This window comes from Eriocheir sinensis, chromosome 27, assembly GCF_024679095.1.
Source record: "Eriocheir sinensis breed Jianghai 21 chromosome 27, ASM2467909v1, whole genome shotgun sequence".
NCBI classification, from domain to species: Eukaryota; Metazoa; Arthropoda; class Malacostraca; order Decapoda; family Varunidae; genus Eriocheir; species Eriocheir sinensis.
The window spans coordinates 11,251,617-11,269,328 of record NC_066535.1 but is presented as its reverse complement, the minus strand read 5'-3'; positions in this window follow the sequence as shown (position 1 = coordinate 11,269,328).

Genomic DNA, 17,712 nt, shown 5'->3' with positions numbered 1-17,712 from the left:
GTCGCGTGTCAACAACAGGCCAGAATCTCATTAAAAGAACCGTTTAGGAATTTTAAGAGTTTTCACGTTCACAGTTAAAAATTTGGGGTCCTTTTTTTTATTTTTTACACTGGGTACGACATTAACCATGAACATATATATTTGATAAGCGATTAGAAGTAAAATATTAAAAGGTAAAGAAAAGCGCTCCAAAAACTAGACTACAGAAAATAAGTGACTCAAAACATGATATAGATTGATTTTGCTTATTCATGAAATTATTCGATTTGTGCCACCTAAAGAAAAATTAAAGATTAATACTTTCAACTTTCTTCTGCTGCCGTCCGCCCCCTCTCCTACCGTTAATCCCGGTGGCTGATAAACCTGAGCTGAAGGGCCACTAGCTTCCTCCCCTCCCTCCCTTTCCTCTCCTCCCTCTCCCCCACCTCTCCTCCTCACCCCCATCGCCGGCGAGGAGCACCATCCATTTTGCCCGAATATTAAGTGGCTCATGAATACCGGTGCAGGAAATAGCGGCTTCCGTACAGCATTCAGCCACGTGTGTTGGGTCTGACGGGCACAATTAGATTTTCAGTTTATAAAAGTGAATCCAAACAACAAGGTATCCGATTTTCCCACGTCCGAATGCTGACACGTTTAGACAGCGGAAGACCAACACGAAAGAACGAACAGTCCGTAAAACTGCAGCTTCGGGGATATCTGAAGAATCACCTGCCGAAGCTGATCTTTCCGGGCAGATGCAGGTCGCCGGCAACACAAAACGAACTCCCTCTCTGTGTTTCTCTTGGCAGTCTCCTTTGTTTGGCCAGCACTCTACCTCCTCCTTTCTCCCTCACATCCCTATATACTTCCACCAATCTCACTTTCCTCTTTTTTTTTTATCGTCTATTAGTTCTGCAACCTATCTAGACATCCTCTACACCTCATCTTTCTTTGACCTCTTTCCTGTTTATTTAATCCATCATCTTCTCTTCTTATTCTCCTTCAGTCTCATCAGCTCCCTCCATCTCTCATCTTACTCCCTAGCTTGTCTTCTCGCCTTCCATAACTGACCTCTAATAATGGCTATGATTAGACTCATCTATCGTATTCTGCTCCTTTGCGTTGATGTTCCCTTCCATTTCCTTCTGTTACACCGTCCCCCTCTTCCTATCTTTCACAGTTCCTTCCTCTTCCTCCTTGCCTCTGCTGGCCAGGGAATCAAGTAGTTACTTAAAGAAAACCCGAATTTATGTGTTAAAGTTTAGCGCCGTTATTTTTCGCTCGCAGCGTGTCGTCGATCATATATGAACAAATCGGATTCATCCACATCATTAAATGCATTATGTATTTTGAAACATTCGATCGGTTTCCCTTGAAGGCGGCGTTACTTAAGCTTGTTGAAGGGTATCAGTCATTTATCAAGACCAAGCTGAACTTTTACACAAGTCTCTATTTCACCATCGTCTTCGTCTTATCCTTTTTCTCGTCTTCGTCTTATACTTTTTCTCGCCTTCATCTTACTCTCCCGTTGTCTTCATTCCCGCAGCCTCCCCTCCTCCTCACCTTGCCTCGGCCCCGACCTCCCCCCTCCGTGCAGGCGCCGCACGCGAGGCTGAGTAGAGGTATCCGTCTCTCGACACACAGGTAATTACACCGATACATCCATCACTGCCTAGTAAATCACCACTTTTAGGTTGTCGGGCATTAAGAGGCAAGGCAAAAATTCCAGTGTTCCCCTACTCACGTGTCTCAGGCCGCGCTGCGTATAGAGGCGGGAGTCTTGTGAGTATTGGGTAAGGTTATAATCCCAAATGCATCTCCGGCATTAGCACTGCCTTCCCTGTGGTCAATGATGGCAAGAAACTACAGTGTGTCCCATTCATCTGAACTTATTTGAAGAAGTTTGGCAACAATTCCTCTTCTTCAGTAATCACATCAGACTGGATTACAAGGGAAGTCCATAACCCGGGAGTGAGTGCTGTGTGTTTTCTCCTCGCCAATGCTGGAGGCGCCTACGTCTAGATACTGGAGGAGGAGGAGGAGGAGGAGGAGAAAGAAGAGGAAACGGTGGAAAATGCGGAAGATGTAGGAGGAGGAAGAGATTATTAAGGGGGTGGGATGAAGGTTACCCAAATATATATGAAAGCTGGGAGATTATAAAGTATTAGTGCAATGAAGTCTCTTGGAGAAGGAAAGAAAAAGTGCAAGAGGAGAAGGAAAGGTTGCCGAAGAAAACAGACTCGGGCGGAAGTGAAGAAAGTAGGGCAGCAAAATGAAGAAGAAAGGAAGAGGGAAATAGGAAAATGAAGATTACCATGGAGTATACTTGATATGCGAGTTAAGACAGTATAGGCTGTAAGGAGATAAGGAGAGACAAGTCCGGAAACGGCTACAGGAATCGAGGAAGGGAACTCGTGTGTGAGGAGGAAGGTTGTATGGGCGTGAGGGTGTTGACGCTGAGCTGCTGGATGGAGTGTTTGTAGAGGGAGGTGTGTGTATAATCAAACACTGCTTGCTACCAATATTATTTCGTTTTTTTTTTTAGGAATATTAGTTATGAGCGCTTGTTTGTATGAAATAAGTGTACGTGTGAGAGGCTGTGTGAGTGTGTATTTACTTACCTAGTTGTATTTACCTAGTTGTAGTTTTACAGGGCCTGGGCTTAACGCTCATGTGGTTCCGTCTCCGTATCTGCATTTATCCAACTGTGGGTGTGGGTGTGGGTGGGTGTGGGTGTATTTACGTGCTTGTCAAGTTTAGATTCCTTCCAAATCTTCTTGTACCTCACCCACGGTCAAACAGGGAACTTTCAAGGTAAAACAAGAACATCACCCTCGCCGCTATTCTCCTGCCCAGGCTGATCACGGTAGAAGTGGGTGTAGAAATTTTCCGCTACCACTTCTCAGCATTTTCTTTGTTTTTTGTTTTATGTTTGTTATTTTTTGTGTATTATCATGCCCATTTTTTTATATATCTCAAATTCATTTAATATTATCAAATCTCTCCTATCTATCACCTTCATTTACTTGCATTTCTTTGTGAACAGTTTTGCTCCTTTCGTTAATTTACTACCGTCTTGAACATATGCCTCCCATATTAATTGAAAGTAGAGCATAATCATAGGACTAAACCAGACAGTTCAACACTATCCTTATATATCTCAATACGCCGCTCCTACCTTTCTTCCCTTTCGTCATTTCCCTTCCATCTGTACGCCCGCCTGTAACTGTCGAAGAGGGGAAGTATTATGTTGTTAGCCGCCGAGGCTCCATTAAGGTTACTGGTTCAGGAACTGCAGTTCAAAAGCCAACAAACCAGTGTGCGTATCCATTCCTAAGTTACTCCATTGCACCTACTGTCAGTGTTTACGCTCTTTACGTGTGGCGGGCAAGGCTCTGGTGCCAGACTTGTGAGCGCGCTGCATGTAACGTCTGGTGATTTGACCTGAAGTGGCTACCCTGAGTGCCTCGTACTCAGTGGGAGTGAGAGAGTGAGGGAGGGTCGTGCATGCTGTCACCAGCCGTCACTTCCACCTGCCTCAGACACACGGAGAGGAAGGTAGGAGTGCTGTTCCGTGGGTCGGTGTTGATATTGTTGCTGTGTTGCGGGGCCTCAGTTAAAGGACAGATACAACACAGCGGCCAGTCAAGTAAGACACGTGAGAGAGAGAGAGAGAGAGAGAGAGAGATAATCAGGCCTCTGCTTAGACTCGTGGAAGTTTTATCGTCGGAGTTTGTGGCGCTGTGATGTGAATTCAGGAAGTCGGAGCCGTTGCTGAGGCCCGCCTGGTGGGTATGTACATGTTCGTTGCCTATTTTGCCTGCTTGCCCGTCTGCCTTCCTGTATTTTCTCGCTCCTCCCTCGTCGTACTTCCCATGGTAACTTGCATATAAAGCGCAACGTGTAAGTGGCGATTAAAGAAAGTTACTGTGGAAAAACTGCACTGGGAAATAGGAATGTCTCCCCTCTCTTCCTCACTGACTCCCGTTTTCTATGTGCCCTCCACTTTCTAGTCGCTGTCATACTCTCCTCACTCTCGTCTTTTCTTCTTCTCACTTCTGCTCATAAAATCAACAGTTACGTAATGGATGAAGTTAAGAAAGTTTGTGTCTTTATTCACATTTTTTTTCTCATTAGTATTATTTCATTTAGTTTTAACATCTAAATAAATTCCATCATGTTTTTTTAATTCTATACGATCAGAAATCTTGCCTGTGTGCCTTCATTTTATGCTCATTTTCCATTATTAATTTATCATTTTTCTCCCATCACTCAGAACAAAAAGTGTATAACATTTCCTTCCTGGATGATGATTTTCTCTCCACTTGTTGGATATCCTCCTTTGCTCCGTGCGTTGATCCGGAAAGACCCACTTTTCTGTGTAAGTTCGGCGGTAGTTACGTCGGAGGCAGCAACTTGGGCAAAGCTGCGAACAAATTATAAACTCGTGGCGCGGCGCTAGTTACGGCTAGGTCCCTGAAGCGAGTATTAGATTTTCATTTGTTCAGCCACGTCGAATACACGCGCTTGAACATTAAAGAGAGAGAGAGAGTTTGCATCACTTATCTTTCTCAAATTCCGTAGAAACACCTGTTAGTATAGCTCCTTAAAAATTGCAAGCATCAAGAGGTTTTAGCAGTATCTTCCTCAATTTTTTCTTACCATTGAACGTGTCATGCATGTCATATTTATTATTTTATTTTTCCATTAGTCGTCGTGCATTTTTTTTTTTTTCATGAATATTATGGATAAGCAATAAAATAGTTGATCCTACCTGGAGGTACTCAGGATAGGAAGGGGCCTGCAGGAAGATTTACTTAGAGGGACCTCCGGGCTTGACGGCGTAGGGTGGGCGAGACGACGCACCCCCCGGCGTATGCCCCCATTGATTCATGAATAAAATAATAAATTAGTAGGAGTAATGTAGAAAAGTAAAGTGCACTGGAGCTTTACAATTCTTTAAGACTTTTAGAACGTTTAGATCGGCCAGCGATCACCACCACCACCACCACAACTACCACCACCACCACAACCACAACCACCACTACCACCACAACCACAACCACCACCACAACCATAACCACAACCACAACCACCACCACATCCACAACCACCACCACCACCACCACTAAAACCTTACACCATCCACCACTGACCTCTTCTTCACCACCATCACTTCCATGACGCGCTCTCTCTCTCTCTCTCTAGCTCTCTCTCTCTCTCTCTCTCTCTCTCTCTCTCTCTCTCTCTCTCTCTCTCTCTCTCTCTCTCTCTCTCTCTCTCTCTCTCTCTCTCTCTCTCTCTCTCTCTCTCTCTCTCTCTCTCTCTCTCTCTCTCATAAACAAACAAGCAAACCAACAATCAATCGCCTTGAATGAATAACGTAGAGGATATTTTAGTCATAAGAAAATCAAGCCTTTCCTAAAATGTGTGTGTGTGTGTGTGTGTGTGTGTGTGTGTGTGTGTGTGTATATAGCTTTTAATTCTTCCTTAATGTGAGTAACGTAAACATATCTAGAAGGATATATTGGATAGTTAAAAGTTGCTATGATAAGTACCGGGCGGCCCAGCGAACCAAAGAGGCGGACAAACGAACATAGAGACGATGAGATTAGTCACGGAGAGAGACGGACACAGCGACAATAGAAGCCCATTACGATCTATGGAGCACTCTTCATCCGCCTCGTTGGGAGCTGTAATCTTGCCCTGAGTATCCCATAAAGGAGATTATGAGAGTCTCTATACGGGCGCCTATTTATAGCATTAGGATTTTTGTGCCTTACGAGCTGTGTGGGCTGATGCGGGCATGGAGGTGATACACTCTCCGGGGAACGATCACGACGAGATATCAGCGAGTGAGGTTATGAAAGCATGCAAGCCAACGAAGCGTTCAGATGACCCAGGCGAATAGGATTGGACGTGTTATATAGTACTGTTAAAACGGTGGTATGTTAGGGGAGAACCATTTAGCATGTGGTTAGGGAGGGGGGAAAGAGCTGAGTCTGGGAATGAGGTGGATCAGGAGGAGGAGCAGGTGGAGGAGAAGGAAAAGTTGAAGTGAAGTGGAGAAAGATGAAGAGAAGGACACGGAAGTAGAAGAGAAAAATAAGATGGACGATGAGAAGAAGGACGAAGAAGAGAAGGAGGGAAAGAAAGAAAATACATATTAAAAAGTAGGAAAGAGGACGACGAAACTGGGCAAGAGAAGGACAAAGAGGAGAAGGATTAGCACAGCAGACGAAAGAAAAACTAAAAATAAAGCAGAAAGGGAACGGCGCGGCGTTGCTCATGGAAATCTCTGACTACCAGCAGGAAGTGTAAAGTAAAGTTAGGAGCAGTAATTAGCGGGCTTTTTCATTATTGTTTTTTTTCTTTTTTACGCCCTTGCACTGTCTCCTCTGCTGTAAAAAAAGAATGTGTCAAACTCCCCGTGAAATCCAAAGATGTGTCGAAAAGTGTGAGTCATGGCTTCCCTCCTTCCTTTGGACTCCGCGGCCTTACTCTTCTTCCTCTCCCTCATATTTTCGTCACCGAGACTTCCTTGTTCCCCGACAGCATTTTTTCGCCACGCCATTTTCGTGTCGTGTCCTAATGCTGCATGTTTTTTTTTTTCCACCAACCGCCAGTGGCTCTTGATATTTTTGAGGTAAAGGAACATGAGGTGCCAGAGGAAAAAGTTAGTGGTGTAGGTAAAGAACGTGCTTGGAGAATGTAAGGAAACAATGGAGAGAAACATAGCTGGAAGTGGGGGAAGGAAAGAGATGATAAGAAAAGAAAGTGGGAAAAAGAGAAACGGGAGGAAAATAAGAGAAAGGCAGTAGATTCAAGAGGGGAGTGATCTGTAGTTTGATAGGTCTGTCACGGCCATATTGAACCTCGAAGTGGGGGAAGGAAAGAGATGGTAAGAAAAGAAAGAGGGAAAAAGAGAAAGGGGAGGAAAATAAGAAAAAGGCAGTAGATTCAAGAGGGGAATGGTCTGTAGTTTGCGAGGTCTGTCACGGCCATATTGAACCTCGAAGTGGGGGAAGGAAAGAGATGGTAAGAAAAGAAAGAGGGAAAAAGAGAAAGGGGAGGAAAATAAGAAAAAGGCAGTAGATTCAAGAGGGGAGTGATCTGTAGTTTGCGAGGTCTGTCACGGCCATATTGAACCTCGAAGTGGGGGAAGGAAAGAGATGGTAAGAAAAGAAAGAGGGAAAAAGAGAAAGGGGAGGAAAATAAGAAAAAGGCAGTAGATTCAAGAGGGGAATGGTCTGTAGTTTGCGAGGTCTGTCACGGCCATATTGAACCTCGAAGTGGGGGAAGGAAAGAGATGGTAAGAAAAGAAAGTGGGAAAAAGAGAAACGGGAGGAAAATAAGAGAAAGGCAGTAGATTCAAGAGGGGAGTGATCTGTAGTTTGCGAGGTCTGTCACGGCCATATTGAACCTCGAAGTGGGGGAAGGAAAGAGATGGTAAGAAAAGAAAGAGGGAAAAAGAAAGGGGAGGAAAATAAGAAAAGGCAGTAGATTCAAGAGGGGAATGTTCTGTAGTTTGCGAGGTCTGTCACGGCCATATTGAACCTCGAAGTGGGGGAAGGCAAGAGATGGTAAGAAAAGAAAGAGGGAAAAAGAGAAAGGGGAGGAAAATAAGAAAAAGGCAGTAGATTCAAGAGGGGAATGGTCTGTAGTTTGCGAGGTCTGTCACGGCCATATTGAACCTCGAAGTGGGGGAAGGAAAGAGATGGTAAGAAAAGAAAGAGGGAAAAAGAGAAACGGGAGGAAAATAAGAGAAAGGCAGTAGATTCAAGAGGGGAGTGATCTGTAGTTTGCGAGGTCTGTCACGGCCATATTGAACCTCGAAGTGGGGGAAGGAAAGAGATGATAAGAAAAGAAAGAGGGAAAAAGAGAAAGGGGAGGAAAATAAGAAAAAGGCAGTAGATTCAAGAGGGGAATGGTCTGTAGTTTGCGAGGTCTGTCACGGCCATATTGACTTTCATTATGAGTCGCATGTTTTAAGTGAACCGGGATAATATCAGCAAGAGAGTGAAGAAATAAAGAGCCATCAGTATACGGAGGTGTTGTATTATGGGTGGAGAGCACTAGGGAGGGAGTGGGGGCAAGCGATCTGTGGTAAAAGGCGGTAATGGTTCTCGTACTGTGATTGTGGGTCGAGGAGGGTGGAATGATGTGGACACTGGTGATGGTGGGAGTGGGAATTGATGGGGTTTGTGGAGCACTGCTTAGGTGGAGGAAAGTGGAGGTAAAGGAGAGGATGTGGAGGGGCGAGGAGGGTGGAGTGGTATGAACACTGGTGATGGTGGAAGTGGAAATTGGTGGGGTTTGTGGAGCAATGCTTAGGTGGAGGGAGGTGGAGGCAAAGGAGAGAAGCTTGAGGAGGAAGAGGCTGAGGGAGTAGGTAGGAGGAAGGTGAGCGAAGATAAAAGGAAAAGCAGGAGGACAGAAGAGGGAAAAGAGGCGGGCAACATTCACCGATTAACCTACCGAAGACCTTGAAGTCGAAGGTGACGACGAAGCGAAGGAGCGAGGAAGGAGAACAGGAAGAGGTGGAGACAGCCGCGGAGAGAAGGGTAGCTGCCATTTGACCCCGTTTCTGACAGCCTCATTTTTCTTTCTTCTTCATTTTTCTCTTTTTTTTTCGTCTTAGTCCCTTCCCGCGCACGTACCGGCTATTCCCTGAGTGTAGGCCGATGACTCTCCATAACGAAAATAGAAATAAGGGAAATATACACTTTGTTCTTGGAATCATTGCCATTCAGTTTTTAGGTCCAGCCAGGGAGTTTTGTCGAAGGAAAGCAGTCCTGTTTGGCTTTGATCAATGAAAGTAAGTGGTTTATAAACACTGTAAATGGCACAAAGTTCTTTTTCATTTGTACAGCAAATAGAAAATGACGCCAGACTGTTGATACATAATAAAAACACGATTCAGCCCAAACATTAGGTAAGATCAAATGTATATCGCCAATAGAACTATATAAACATTGCAGCAAAAGGCGGAGATATTTGATTATGTACAAATACACGTCACGACTGTATTTGTATATAATTTATCACAGTGAAGGTGAACATAACATTTATGGGGATTAAGAAAAAAATATACGCGTCTTCCTCCTCTTCCTCTTTCCTCTTGCTCCATGGTGACGTATCCTGTCCTCGTCCGGCCAAATTTCTCTCCATCAAGTTCATTCCTTTCTCTTCTTTCTTCCTTTGTCCTTAATCCATTTTTTTCCCGAGACTCTTTGTTAACAAATTTTTCATGTCCCCAGAATTTCGAGCAAGGGACAGGAATGCCGCGTAAGACAAGCCCAAGCAATAGAGCGCGTGAGCCTCATTAGTGAGATGGGTAATTATTGATCAGCCTCACTCCTGGGATGGTACAAACGGGATGAGATGGCTTGATACAGAACTAACCAAAAAAGAGGGGAAAGGGTTGTATTTTACTTTTAACCGACTTTATATAGTTCTATTAGCTTATTTTATGTAACGTTTTTAATTTTTAAGTGGTTTATATATTTTTTCATCATGTTTTTATCTATTTTTTTTTTACCGGTTTAATATAGTTTTAAAACAAAAATCATTTTAAATTCACTAGATCCGGCGCCATATGACCCTGCAGTTGCGGCGCCATGTCATAACGGCCCTAATAATAATAATAAAAAGAGGGGAAAGAGGCACGATGGGTGAGAGCGGATTGCCATGTGACACTTATCATACCTGAAGATGGAGGTGCTTCAGGCGCCTTTCATCTCGAATTGCATAATGGGTGATGACCACGCGTGATGATACACAGTGAGTCATCGGGCCAGTCTTACAGTCCAATACAGCAACCAAACTCCCCAACCAAACACAAAATACGACGAAAATTCCTTGTGTAGTGTTTGGCGTTGATATAGAAAGGAGGAAATTTTAGGAAACCACACAGGAAATCTCATTAGTGTCTGGCATTGAGTAGAAATAACGGATCATTGTGGAGAATATAGTTTGCTTTGGGCGCTTATAATGAATCTGTGTTGGACTATTGAACTGGTCCATCGTCACCAGCATCACACCAGGGGGGGGCGGAGAACAGTGCAGCGGCAACAATCATTTTGAGCGGCTTGGGAAGTTCATGAGGGGTATAATATTACTGCCTATTAGTAGCGCAGCTTATCCCTATACTTTCGGATATAAAACGCAATGAGTAGCAACTATTTGTGTAGTGAAAAAAAAAGCAGACGGTTTAAACAACGTACCAGCAGATGTACGGAAAAGTCTATCCCGAGTATTTGTGTAAGGTTACGCTTATTCGTACGTGTGCGGAGATGGGACTCTTTTGACACACACACACACACACACACACACACACACACACACACACACACACACACACACACACACACATACACACACACACACACACGAATGTCAGCGTGACTTTGAATTCATATTCCATGTTTGCTTAGTTCAAACGACCCACTATCATGTCCGCCACAGCCATGCTCCTTAAAGGCAGACTTCCTTAACCAGTTCTTCATACGTTGGATTTGCAACGAAAATACATCATGGGATTCTGCATCGCTTATCCACACTGGCGCCCAACCTGAACCTGTGGCACATACTTCGGTTTTTGGCGTTTTGTATGCATTTTCCGTCATCGCTTTTCGGTATACCTACGCAGGGCTTCGGGGTGAGTAAAGGCGAGGGTGATGGGGTGGCAATAACTGGGTGGCGTGCATGGCCTTGTATGAATAACCAATATTCAAATAGATCATACTGGATCATCTATCTTCCCTTCCCCACCGGGAGAGAAGACACTGGAATAAAATTGTTTCGTGCTCCTAACAATGGCTCGGGAAAAGTAATATGCAGGTGCATATCAAACGGCGGTGACAACAGACCACTCACAAAACGAACAAAGGAACTTGTAGACAGCTTTTTTTCTCGTCATGTAAGTGTTTTGAAAAAAAGTAACGGGTTAAATATGTTATATATGACGTATTTTAATTATAATGATAGAATAAGAAAGGGTAGTAAGAGAGCGAGAGAGAGAGAGACAGACAGAAAGACAAACATAAAATAAAAGTTCACCCCCCAAAGTTCATTGCTAATGAAAACTGATCTCAAGATGCATTTCATCCTCTTCCTCCGAAGGAGGAGTAGGAAGAGAAGAGGAAGGAGGAGGAAGAAAAGATTGAGGAGGAGGAGGAGGAGGAAAAGCAGGAGGAGGATAAGGCAAAGTGACAGCCTCATAACAACCGTCAAGCATTTGAAGTGTGACCTGAAGGCATCGAGTGGTAAGGATTGAAAAGCAGACACGAAGATAACGTGAAGACGAATGAGATTAATAAACAGACTCGAACTGAAAGAGATGAAGACTCACTGACGTGCTGACTGAATACTCGAAGACTTGCGGAAATCAGGAAAGCTAGGAAATATTGATCAGCTATGTCCAGGTGTTTACGTGATGGGGAAGTGATTGATATAGCCAAGAGAAGAAAAAGGAGAAGAGGAAGAAGAAAAGAAAAAGAAAATGAAGAAGAAGAAGAAGACAGAAGCAGAAGAAAAATCAATTTAAGGCAATTGGGTTCGAAGAGAATTACGTTTGCTCTGAAAAAAAAGGATCTGCCTCGTTTTGGAAGCGGCTTATTGCATCAGTTTTTCACATCAAGATAAGGAAGTGAAACAGGAAAACAACACCTGCTTCAATGCTGTTCGAACCAAATTTCAGAAAAAAGAAACTGAGTGGACAGAAGAAGAATATATCAGAATCAGGAACCATTATTACTATTAACAAATGCAACAATCGTTTCAACATCGCAAGCAAGCAACATCGAGAGTAATCATGATCAGAAACATATGCATTTGATTAGGAATAGAAATCAAGGTCGTCGTTTTGTTTTGTTTTTTCAACCAACACGAGAACAATTCTGAATCTGCCTCCAAAAGCTTCCTATCGTATTCTCTCCCGAAAAAAAAAAAAGGTCGCATGAAAGTCACCAAATTGAAAAAAAATATATATAGTACAAGACCCGTAAAAAAAAATATAAAAAAATCTGGATCGTTAGAGAATACAAAATAGAGACAGTGAGATAAATCCAGTCACTCGGAAAATAAATCACTTTCAAAAATATTTACTCGCTGTTCTTTTCTTTTGGTAGACGTGAACATGGCGGAGAAGTGGAGGGCGAAGGCAGCGTGAGAGATGAATGCGCGGCGGGGAGAGAAATAGCGGGGAGGAAAGGGATACGCGGGAGTGCAAGAGCGGGGAGGAAAAGAAGAGAAGGAGGAGGAGGAGGAGGAGGAAGAGTCGAGTGTAAAATGGGTTCGCAAGATGAAAATAAAATGTTGTATGCCTGAAAGTCGAATATACCGTCATTTTTCACTGTTCCTCCACCACGTAGCCGAGGGTTGCGGAAAATCTCTTTCTCTCACTCGCGCACGGCAAACTCTACTAAAACAACAACTCTATTTTCATTTTCTGGATTTGCACAACCGACCACTTGCGGACACTCAGAACCTTCCTTTTGACTCTTCATCTCCTCGTCAAGTCTTCCTCGGACATCACGACGGGACACTGGCATAGAGTGGCAAACTCTACTAAAACCACACCTGTATTTTAATTTTCTGGATTTGCACCACCGACCACTTGCGGACACTCAGAACCTTCCTTTTTACTCTTCATTTCCCCGTCAAGTCTTCCTCGGACATTAGCGTTGGGTGGAGTGTCACTAGCCGATCCATGTTGCTCCGATCAAAACTTAGTGAGCACATCATCCCAGCTTGGAGGCACAGCTCAGGACTACGCAGTTTCACATGAAGTAGCCCCATCGCGGTTGAGAAAAAGACCAGTGACTTACGGAGTGGAGCATTAGTCACCCCGGTAATGATCTCGTGTCTAAGGGTAGTCAGGAGGCGATTTATGGAGTGAGACAAATCCGGTGTCAGCGAAGCGCCTCGATGTCCCTTCCTCCTAGGCTTGTTCCCCTTCCCCCAACCCCCCCCCGCCTCACCCTGTCACACCCCGCCTGGCCTTGCAAGAACTCCGCCCTCCTCTCCGCTATTCCACAGTCCAGGTGCGTGTCGGAAGAATCTCACGCGGTTTTCCTTTTGTGCTTCTTAGTAATGGATATGTTAATTAACGCTCTTGCTCTCCACTACCTCCACTACCATTACTTCTGCTGCCGCCACTGTTGTTACTACTACCACTACTACTACTACTACTACTACTACTACTACCACCATAACTATCACTCCTTTCTCATATATAGATCCCCACCTCACTTAATCTCGCCCTTCCCCTGCTTCGGAATCTCATCCCCACACACGCCCCGCCGCCCAGTACAGACTCGGTCGTTCTTTATCCCGCGCCTCGCCTCTCCCTGAAGGGCCGCTGGATGGCCCCCTCGCGTGCTTCGAACATTCCACTTAAAATTTTTGCAGCGCTCCGAGTTCCTGCAACGGCTGATGGAGAGGAATGACTCGCCTTTTCTTCTCCTATGTGATTCACTCTGAAGGTTCCAAGGGCGATTATAAAGTGAGTTGTGAAATATATAAATAAAGGGACTTAGGTGCAAATTCTTAAACATTTTGGCGCCCAAGGAGACATACTCGACAAGGCTTTCGTAGGGATATGGGGCATTTCCATGAGTAGTTTTATGACCCTGATGGCAGTTTGACCCTTCTTCTGTACCTGGAACGTGGAAACAGACTTTTGAAACCCCGATTGATCTCCTTTTCGACCTTTGGAAGTAGTTGATGATAGAGCCTGAAGCGTCTGAGAGTACCGACCTGAATATCGTGGGAGAACGTGTAGCGTAAAGAGTTAGTTGCGTATTGTTTTAGCATGTGTATAACGTCGTTGATGCCTCTTCGTGTAGCCGGATAGTGTAAATATACTTGGTTGTGTTTCGTTTGGCTACTTTCATTTTTTTCCCTCCTTTCTTTCTGGTGCAGCAGGAAAAATAAGTGTCCCGTCCAAGTATATTTTTCTTACGGTAACCAGTTTGATTATGACTCACGAGAACCCACCACCCTTCCCTCCTGCCATGCTCTTCAGTCATCATGTTCAGTAGAGAGGCTTCGAGCGTGGGGCCTTTCATCCTTTTAGCCTTGTTCCTCCATCATCGTGATCAAATGAGTGACAGGGAGCGTGGGACCCGGCACGCCTCGGAGCTCATGCCTGTTGACTCGAGCCACCCACCGGAAAATTTCTTAATATTGAGGACCTTCTTCTTCTTCCTCTTTTTCCTCCTCCTTCTTCTCCTACTCTTCCTACCCTCCTCTTCCTCCTCTCCCACCCTCCTTTTCTTCCTTTGTAAATTTTGTCGTATGGTAATAAACATGATTATGGCCTAAGTCAAGGTTTCGCTCTTCACTTTATAACAATGTGGGGAAGATATTTAAACTACGCTACGAATTAAAATATCTAAACTTACCATATACCAGGCCACGAAAAAGACGAGCATCTGGCTGCTGGGTTTCATGTAGTTAAAGTCGTAAACAGATAGGACGCCTCTTCCTCGTCTCCACCCCAGCAAACAAACAAAAAAAAAGATTATAGACATCACAGCTCATAAAGCTTAGGCTCACCTGAGAGGTACGGGTTTTCGGGCCAAAATTTAGTTTATGGTTCAAGGAATCAATCGTGACATTCTTGTTCGTTTTGCCCTCCTGCTCCTACCGCACCACCTTGTGTTTTTAATTCATTCCCTCTCCTCTACCATCCCCTTCACTTTCTATCACCCTTTGTCCTCTTTTTCCTTCTCTCCCGCCTTTTTATCACCCTTTGTCCTCTTTTTCCTTCTCTCCCGCCTTTTTATCACCCTTTGTCCTCTTTTTCCTTCTCTCCCGCCTTTTTATCACCCTTTGTCCTCTTTTTCATCACCCTTTATCCTCTTTTTCTTTCTCTCCCGCCTTTTTATCACCCTTTATCCTCTTTTTTCTTTTTCTCCCGCCTTTTTATCACCCTTTGTCCTCTTTTTCCTTCTCTCCCGCCTTTTTATCACCCTTTGTCCTCTTTTTCCTTCTCTCCCGCCTTTTTATCACCCTTTGTCCTCTTTTTCTTTCTCTCCCGCCTTTTTATCACCCTTTGTCCTCTTTTTCCTTCTCTCCCGCCTTTTTATCACCCTTTGTCCTCTTTTTCCTTCTCTCCCGCCTTTTTATCACCCTTTGTCCTCTTTTTCTTTCTCTCCCGCCTCTTCCTCCTCCTCAACTCGCAACCCCGAGATACCGGCGATTGAAAAATGTCTGCGTGTTGCGAGGCGGCGGAAAGAGTCCTGACATCTCGATGCATCCCGGCAGACACTGATGGCCCAGCATGCTGATGCAGACCCTCCCCAGATAGCGACCCCAAGGCTTCCTCTCTTTTTTTTTTCCTGTCAGTCTCTTCCCTCATTCCTCTCTTCTCTCACTCCCTTCGTCCGTCGCTCCATTTCTTCCTCTCTCCCACTTTCCACTCTCACTCATTCTTTTGCTTCGTTCCTTATTTTTTTTTTTACTCTCCCTCCTTCCATCAAGAGAGTCCACCCTGATTCATCCTTTTTCCTTCTATGTGAGTGAAAGACGCAAACGGTGCACGATCCTTACCTTCTCTATTCCTTTTTTCTTTACTGCACCGTGCCCCTACATCCCTCTCCTCCACCCTCCCTCCCCTCTTTACTTCCCTTCCTTCCTCTCTCCACCTTCCTCCCTCCCTCTTTCCCCTTATCCCTGCTTACGTCTCTCTCCCCACCAACCCCTCACGTCCCCCCCTCTCCTCTCCTCCCCTCTCTTCTTTCCTTCATCTCTACTTTCCTCCTCCTTTCCTTCCCTCTCACCCGGTTAGCTCCGATGCCGTCACGTGCACTGGAGCTGAAGAAATAAATTTAGGAAGTTATGAGAACAATGTGCATTCATACACGTGCATAAAAAAATGTGTATCAGAACGTGAGGAAAATATTGTCCTGGAGATTCTTGTAGCCGGGACACAGACACACAGCGCTGTAGGAAAAAAAAAATAATAAAGAAAGTAAGACTAAAAAATAAATGTGTAGGATAGGATACTGTTTTTATTAATTTCAAAATCAAATAAACATGTAATAAAAGCAGATAGTGCCACACGCAAATTGGAATACAACATACTGTGGCGGCGTCAGTTTATATATATATATATATATATATATATATATATATATATATATATATATATATATATATATATATATATATATATATATATTCTAGGACCTAACTGGACGCAAGGAGGACGCTGCCCAAGCATTCCTGAATACAAAGCTCCAGATTCCACACGAGTGACTTGGAATTTGTCTCCAAGAATCTACTCACACAGCTGCCACCAGAGCGCCGACATGGGTGACTCGTCTCTCTCAGCCAGTCTCCTCAATAACGCAGCTTCGTCGCGTTATTGCTGTACGTTAGCTGCGTGAAATGAAGGAGTTTTGCTGAAGCGAAAAGGCAATGTTCATAATAAAATGGAAGAGAGAAACATGTAGTCGGGCTACCAGGCCTGTGTTTCTTGTCCCCCGTCGCAAGACTGATTGGCTGGCACAGGTGTGGGCGCCCCTTGTGGCCATACGGCTCTTTCTCTCGCTCTATAGTAGACACGAGTAAGAGCTTCATTTTCACGTTCAAAGAAAGTTCATTATATTAAATCATTAACGGTGCTCACTCACTGATAACACCTGAGGGCAGTGGGGCCTGGTCCTCGGCCAGGTGCGTGGCGGTGGTACCTGGTGAGCTAGTAATTAACCTGTCATATCTAACTTCATGAATCATTTATTTTCCGAACCTCTCTTTTGTTAATATTTGAAAAATGAAAGAGACTATAAAATTTGGCCTTGTTCTTATATGTATGTGTTTATAAACACGTTTATTGGTTTACATAATTTTCCATTTTCCTGAACTTAAATATTCCAAATCAGAGACGGAAGGTTGAGTGGCTTTACGCTGAATATTTATTTTATTTTTTATTAAGCCGAAACCGATGTAGACAAAATAAATTTATTTCTCCACTGATCAAGGTATATGTGAAACATTCCGGGAACCGGCTGACATATAATTCGAGGTTTTGCGAAAGGATCCGCTTGCTCGAAGATATGCACTAGAAACCGAGGTTCTCGAGTTAATTCTTAGAAATATCAATATTATTTAACCGATACCTTATTTTCGCGCGTGTGTGTGTGTGTGTGTACATAACAAAATACCCACCCTCCCACACACACTCCTATATGTGAGAGGCAGGACCACTCTCCTTACCGTTCCCTTTCCTCACCCTGCCCCTTTTCCTGCCCCTTTCCCTACCCCTTCCCTGCCACTTCCCCTTTCCCTTCCCTTACCCCTTCCCTGCCCCTTCCTCTACCCCTTTCCCTAGGCCGCCGTTCCCTGCCCAGCCTATACAAAAGGTCCTGGCAACACACCATCGGAAACCAATACAAGTCTCGGAACTGAATGCCGTGTGACTTGTTTTCTGTAGGCTCACCGCGACATTATTGGTGAGTATTATCCGCAACAGGAACAAAACTATCGATCTGTACGCGTCACCCATCCCTGGAAAAAAAGGAAATATAGAATTACATTACACGATGAATGGACCCTTAACCCGGTAGCAGCAGTGTTCCCCGTGAATTATTAAGCAGACCAATTGAATAGAGCAGGAAATGCGTTCGTCATGTACGTAATACCAGGAACTCGAACTCAGAATAAGGAGAAAGAAAAGGAGAGTGTTCCGTTGAAACATAACCTTCATACCCTGATAACATG